Source organism: Eptesicus fuscus, chromosome 11 (assembly GCF_027574615.1).
Source record: "Eptesicus fuscus isolate TK198812 chromosome 11, DD_ASM_mEF_20220401, whole genome shotgun sequence".
Taxonomy (NCBI): domain Eukaryota; kingdom Metazoa; phylum Chordata; class Mammalia; order Chiroptera; family Vespertilionidae; genus Eptesicus; species Eptesicus fuscus.
This window is the reverse complement of record NC_072483.1, coordinates 84,098,849-84,106,092: the sequence shown is the minus strand read 5'-3', so window position 1 is coordinate 84,106,092 and position 7,244 is coordinate 84,098,849.

Sequence of the window (7,244 nt, the reverse complement as noted above, 5' to 3'; positions counted from 1 at the left end):
CTGAATAGTCATTTCTTCAAATGACATTTGTATGCTCAACATCATTAGCAATCAGGGAAATGCAACTTAAAACTACAATGAGATACCACTTCACACCACTAGGATATCTATAATTAAAATGATCATTAGAAGTGTTGAAAAAGGTATGGAGAAACGTTTTGGTCCCAGAACTCCTTTAAACCTTTAAAAATTGCTGAAGATTCCAAAGAGCTTTTGTTTACATGTTATTGCTATCAATATTTAACATGTTAGAAATTAAAACTGAGAAAAAAATTTAAATATGTATTTGTTAAAAAATAATAAGCCCTTGAAGTGCATAAATAACATATTTGTATAAAAAATGACCATGTTTTCCAAATTCAAAAAATAAAAAACCTAATGAGAAGAATAACAGTGTTTTTTGTTTTTGCAAATGTCTTTAATTTTTTAAATGCCTGGCTTGATAGAAGACACCAGGTAGTTGTATCAACTTCATTCAATTGTTGCCATGTTATAATTTGTTTATGTAAAGAACATACAACCTCATGCAGGTATATAATTGGAGGAGGAAGGAAGGGCTATTTTAACAGCTTTTTCAGGTAATCGTGGTATTTTCTTTGATAGTACACCCCAACTGGACAAGTGGTAGTTTCCTTTTTTAAAATATGTTTTTATTGATTTTAGAGAGAGAGGAAGGGATGGGGAGAAACAGAGAGAAAGAAACAACAATGTGAGAGAAACGCATCGACTGGTTGCCTCCTGCACCGGCCCCAACCAGAGCCCTTGACAGGAATCCAACCCGGACACTTCAGTCTGAGGGCTGATGTTCTATCTATTGAGCAAAACCGGCTGCGGCTGTAAGGCCCCAAATTTTAGACTCTATTCCTTTCTGTTGCTTCTTACAAAGCCTTAAGGGATTTCTTTCCTGATCTCATCTCTTTCTTATAATATCTTGCCACTCTCTTCTAAAAATAACCTCTATTAAGTTTCTATTTTCTACTCCCTCCCCCCAGGGCTCAGTAGACATGTGGTCTGCTGCTCAAATAATCTTAAGCAACAGTTTCGCAAAATGTTTTGCCACTGCATCTCATGGCATCTTTTAGGCCATTGATATTAGGTTTATTCTGCCCACCACCCACCTGTTATGTAAATGTCACATAGGTTTGTTGGTTTTTAGTGTTCCACTCTGAGCAATGAACAAAACCAATAAAGCCTCTACTCTCGTTGAGCTTACATTCTATAGGATTCTTCTAATTCTGCAGATGGTTTTCTTTTAAAACATGCTACCCTAGCCGGTTCGACTCAGTGGTTAGAGCATCGGCCTTAGGACTGAAGGGTCCCAGGTGCCATTCTGGTCAAGGGCACATGCACAGGTTGCTGGCTCGATCCCCAGTAGGGGGTGTGAAGGAGGCAGCCAATCAATGATTCTCTCTCATCATTGATGTTTTTAATCTCTCTTTCCCTCTCCCTTCTTCTCTGAAATATATATATTTAATTGCTTGCCCTAGCTGGTTTGGCTTAGTGGAAAGAGTGTCGGCCTGCAGACTGAAGAATTCTGGGTTCGATTAGTCAAGGGCATGTACCTTGGTTGCAGGCTCCTCCCAATTGGGGCCCCAGGGCCTGTGCAGGAGGCAACCAATCGATGTGTTTCTCTTACATTGATGTCTCTCTGTCTTTCCTTCTCCCTCCCTTCCACTTCCCTAAAAATCAATGGGAAAATATCCTCAGGTGAGGATTAACAAAAAACAAAAACAAAAACACATGCTTGTTTGAAAATGAACTCAGGATTTGTTGGTGTTTTCTTCTTTTTATTTTGGGATTAAATTTATGAAAGTTGGGGATAGTGGAACCAAGGAAGCGCTTAGGTATAGAAGAAGCTACAGGCAGTGCTCTGCTTTGGCCCTCCCGAATTGTTATAGGAAGAAAGTGAGTCACGTAGGGCAGAATGGGCTGACGGAGCAGTAAAAGTCACAGTGACAGAAGTGAGCCAAGCTGGGCTCCTATTAGCTCACTGAAAAGTCAGAGAAAAGGGGGCCTTGGAGACAGGTTCAGGGGGTTACGTGGGACGAAATGCCACTGCCTGCTGCTCCCCTGGTTGCAAGTCTTGCTGGGACCCTTTGAGTTTAGAAGAAAGAGAACATAGATACATGCTTGAAAAAGTGGGGAGAAAGCTCTGGGCGTGCCCCAAAGGAAGCCCACAAGAATTTGTTTTAATGAGGTGTGATAAGACATGAAGACATGAAAATGACTGTTATAAAGAAAAAAATGTTGCTGGGGGTGGGAACTGCCAGAGAGAGATAAATGGAGAAAAGAGGAGACAGGTGTAATACTTTAAACAAGAAAGAATTTTAATTTAAAAAAGAAAGCTAAAGAATTTTTAAAAAATGATGTTTCTTTTTAAATATGTTTTTCTTATTGATTTCATGAGAGAGAGGGAGAGAGAGAGACAGAAGCATCAATGATGAGAGAGAATCATCAGCTGTCTTCTGCATGCCCCCCAGTGGGGATGGAGCCCACAACCCAGGCATGTGCCCTGACTTGGAATCGAACCACAACCTCCTCATTCATAGTTTGACACTCCACCACTGAGCCAAGCTGGCAGGGCCATAATTTTACACAGGGAAAGGATACAGATCGAAATCAGCTAATGGGAGAAACACACAGGGCAAAATCTGGCAGAGTTCCAAACACAAAACTTCCATTGTCCTCTCCCATCAGTGAGGATGTTGTTACCCTCCCAACACTGAAGTGTGACAATATTCATAGATTATCACCAACTAGGTTCAGAGATTTTTAAAAAATATTTTTATTGATTTCAGAGAGAGGAAGGGAGAAGAGAGAGATCCACTGGGGAGGATCGCCCACAACCGGGGCATGTGCCCCTGACTGGAATCAAACCTGGGACCCCTCAGTCCGAAGAGGCTGGCACTATATCCATTGAGCCAAACCAGCAAGGGCAGGTTCAGAGATTTTTATTGGGGCTTAATAATCTAGGCATACCGATTGGTTGATTGATTGATTGCCCGTATGGTTGAACTTACGGCCTGGTTGATCACATGGTTGGTCTTTCCTGAATGAGCAATCCCCACCCTAAACAAAGACACTCCTATCAAATATGATATAGATTACCTCCCAGAAGCCAAGGGCAAAGGCCAGACTTGGGCAAGGCCAAAGTATCTTCCTACCTAATAAAAGGGTAACATGCTAATTGACCGTACCTTCGCTATGCCCACAGCCAATCAGGGCGCTATGCAAATTAACCAAGATGGCAGCCCCCACACGCTGCCCCACCCCCCATCACTGAGCTGCTGACAGACCTGGGCTGGCGGGAGGCACGGGGCCTCCCGCCGCTCTAATCGCTGAGCGGCTGACGGAACCAGGCCAGCAGGAGGCACCCAGATTGCTGCTGGCGGCACGAGGTGGGCAGCGCCTGCCCCACGCCGCCACCGCTGCCCGGGGCTAAGCCCCGACCCTGAAAGAAGGCGGAAGACGGTGGCCAGAGCCAAGGCCTGGGTCCCCCCAGTGCCGGCAGAAAACTGGTGCAGGCAGCCAGGTGAATGAATGTCTTGCACGAATCTTCGTGCAAACGGGCTTCTAGTATATAATAAAAGGCTAATATGCAAATTGTCCACCCATGGCCCCTCCCCCTGACGGCCCCCGCCCCCAATCCATCCTGGCCACAGGCCAGACCCCACCTGTGCACAAATTCGTGCACCAGGCTTCTAGTTTACCATAATTAACAAGAACTTCAATTTATTTATTTTTTTCAAATCATTTTCCACCCTCATTGTATATATTCCCCCCCCCCCATGGTAATCTTTCTGATTACATACAAATGACAGATTTTTAAAAAATATTTTTTTATTGATTTTAGAGAGGAAGGGAGAGGGAGAGAGAGATAGAAACATCAATGATGACAGAGAATCATTAATTGGCTGCCTCCTGCACGCCCCCTACTGGAGATTGAGCCCGCAACCCAGGCATGTGCCCTTGACCAGAATCAAACCTGGGACCCTTCAGTCTGCACGCTGACGCTCTGTCCACTGAGCCAAACCAGCTAGGGCACAAATGACAGATTTTTATGACCAATTAATCTTCAATAGTTTTCAGAGAGGGGTGTGTGGCCACAGATACAGAAATCGTTGAACCATTATAAAAGCTAGCTACCTTTTATTTGCAGGGAGGAAAAAAGTTTTATTCATTTATACACAAACAGAAAACCAGTAGCCATAGCTCTCCAACTTCAGCACAGAACTCACCAGTTGGTTACAGTAGTTCCAGATCTCAAAGAGCTGTTTTCTGTTCACAGACACATAAAACGTTTTTAGTTATGTAACTCACAATGTCCCACAGACAAGACAAATAACAAAGAGTGGCAGGACAAACAGAAAGACAAATGAACAAATAATCAAAAAACAAACAAAGTCACATACTCTGCCTTCTGCTAGCCAACCGGGTCAAGATTCCCTGTGCCTATCTGACTGCCATCTAGCGCACACCAAATAGTCGTATCATAAACAAACAAATATGCCAGATTTCATGTTATTGCCAGCAACAGTTGTACAAATCAAAACCAGAACAACATCCAGACTTGGCCATTAACCAGAAACAGAAACAGAAACAGAGGAAGACATTTAGTCCGTAAAGCTCTATTGCCACGTGAGAGGCAACTCCAGAGCCAAAGAGATTATGTCTAGGTGAAAAGAGTACTCCTCTGGCACTGCAGTCTACTCAGGGCCGACAGGTAAATCATTTGGAAAGAAAATTTACTTGCAAAGAAAGTTATGAAGGAGGCCAGTTTTCAAAGGCTTGCTCATTAAAAAAACAACACCAGAACAAATAAACAAAGCATTCATTTAAAGACAAATACGTTACCAAGTTAACAATTAGTTAACAAAAAATTGCATTTTTCTCACATCATTATCTTTGTTTAAATTCTCACCCGAGGATTTTTTTAATTGACTTGAGAGAGAGAGGAACACCAGTGCGACACAGAAACATCGATCGGTTGCTCCCCATACCCACCATATGCAGCCAGACCCGGGATTGAACCCACAGCGTTTACTGCACAGGACGTTTACTGCCAACCAACTGAGCTACCCAGCCCAGGGCTCAGATGATTATCTTATCGGCCAAGCTTTATCCTGTCTTCAGATATCAGCACTGCAAAAGTCAGCGGAAGAGTTGTTTTTCTTTGGGAGTAAATAATTTACAGAAAGGCTCAAGGTTTCATTGAATTTGGGTCCTAGAACTAGACCCTAGTTTTGTTGTGTCTTGTTTTTGTTTCTTAGGAGGGTACACCGTGGTCTGTGTGTTCCCTTTCTGTAGGGTATGATATGCATGTTTACCCTTAGTGGAAGCAGGCCAGTGTTTATTTTTTAAAATATATTTTTGTTGATTTCAGAGAGGAAGAGAGAGGGAAAAAGAGAGAGAACATCAATGATGAGAGAGAATAATTTATTGGCTGCCTCCTGCACGCCCCACACTTGGGAATAGAGCCCACAAGCCGGGCATGTGCCCTGACAGGAATCAAACTGTGACCTCCAGCCTTTAGTTTCCTTCTTGATGTCACCTCTTGTCTATTTGAATTATTGTCTTAATTTAATTATATGGGCACTGTGCAAAGACAACTTCTAGGAAATGCCACATAAATAAGTTTCTCACTGAATAGTTTCACTTCTCTTTGTGTAAAGGGTTCAAGCTTTGGACACAAGGAAAAGAACTTTACTTCTTGCAGATATTCATTCATTAAATGTTTACAAATCACTTAATGAGATCTGACTTCATGACTAGCACATTATTCCTTATAAGGATCCAAGTAAGTGAAAGATACAGATTCCATTCTTTAGCAGATGCACTGCCATTAAGGACACTAGACCCCAAAAAGTATAAAGTTATACAACAATATAAAGAGACACAGTGTTTCCAATTAATCTGCCCACCCCACCCTACCCCCCTCTCCCAATCAAGCCATTTTGGTTTCTTGTTTCCCTGACCACACTGGATCCTATGGTATAATCAGTCATGCTCTTGTCTGTACCATAGATCCCCTACCCCTTGATCCCCCCCTGACTTTCACCTTTTTGTGTTACTTAGTTCAGAATTTTCATTTCTCTTGATGCCCGGTTGTAAAGCTGCTTGTGAAAATCAAGTTACCTAGTGTTCCATAACTTCCAGGAGGTTGTTCGTTAATATTTGCAGGCAATCTGGAAATTGGGACTGGGAAGTGAGAAAAGAAATTTTACTGCTATTGGAAGCCAGACTTGTGTAAGAATTGGGGTATTTAAACCAGTCAAGGAGACTGAAAGTTATCAGAAAAGCAAATTATGAGAGGAGTTAGCTTGAAACGCAGGCAGATAGGGCAGGGATCCAGTGGGAACACAGACAGGGGGCAGACACGGCAGTTTAAGTAAGCCCAATAACAGAAACCAACCATGCTGGGAAAAAAATAAAATAAAATGTTTTTGGATAGAGAGCGGGAGGCATGGGAAACCAAGGGAGGGCCTGCAATAAACAAGGTGTACGTACACATAGAAACAGAAGGTGCAGGTTCGTTGCTGGGCACCTTGAGGGACTCAATCAGGGGGTGACATAGATAGATAGGGAGCAGGCTGGTAGCACAGATCTACTCCTAGGACGACTTGCTTTGCTGGCATCCCATTCTTTGGGCCCCCTCCCCGTTGGGGAGTCTGAATCTGCTTGTCATAAATTCTCCACACTTTTGCTTACATCTTCTGGTCCGCGTAGCTCATTCTTCAGCATCCCGAGACACGACACCGGGAAAACACCTCGGCTCACCGTTCCGGTTATCAATTACTCTCATCAAAGAACAGAACATCTACATTCATACCCTAGAGTCATTGCATTAAAAAAAAAAAGTGTGTGTGTGGGGGGAGAGGCCCACATAAATTTGAAACACATCTGTGCAAAACAGTCACTTTGGCCAGAAAGAACCATCAGGAGAGCTCGCAGACACTGGGACTCCCAAACTGTCATCCTGAGGACTTCAAGGCAGGAAGGAGTACAGCCTAGCGGCTTGCACTTCTCAAGTTACATGTGGCCTGAGGCAGACACCGAGACACACAGGGACTATTTCACAGGCGAGGCTTAAAAATAATCACAAGCAAAGTTTCATTTTGATTGCTGTGCCGTCTACAGGCAGAAAGACGCGGCGCCTTGCAAAATCTCGCGACAATTCCGTGGTTCTCCCGCCCCTCCCCCGTGGCGGGAATATTGCGGAAGTGACGTCACGTACGCCTCATGCG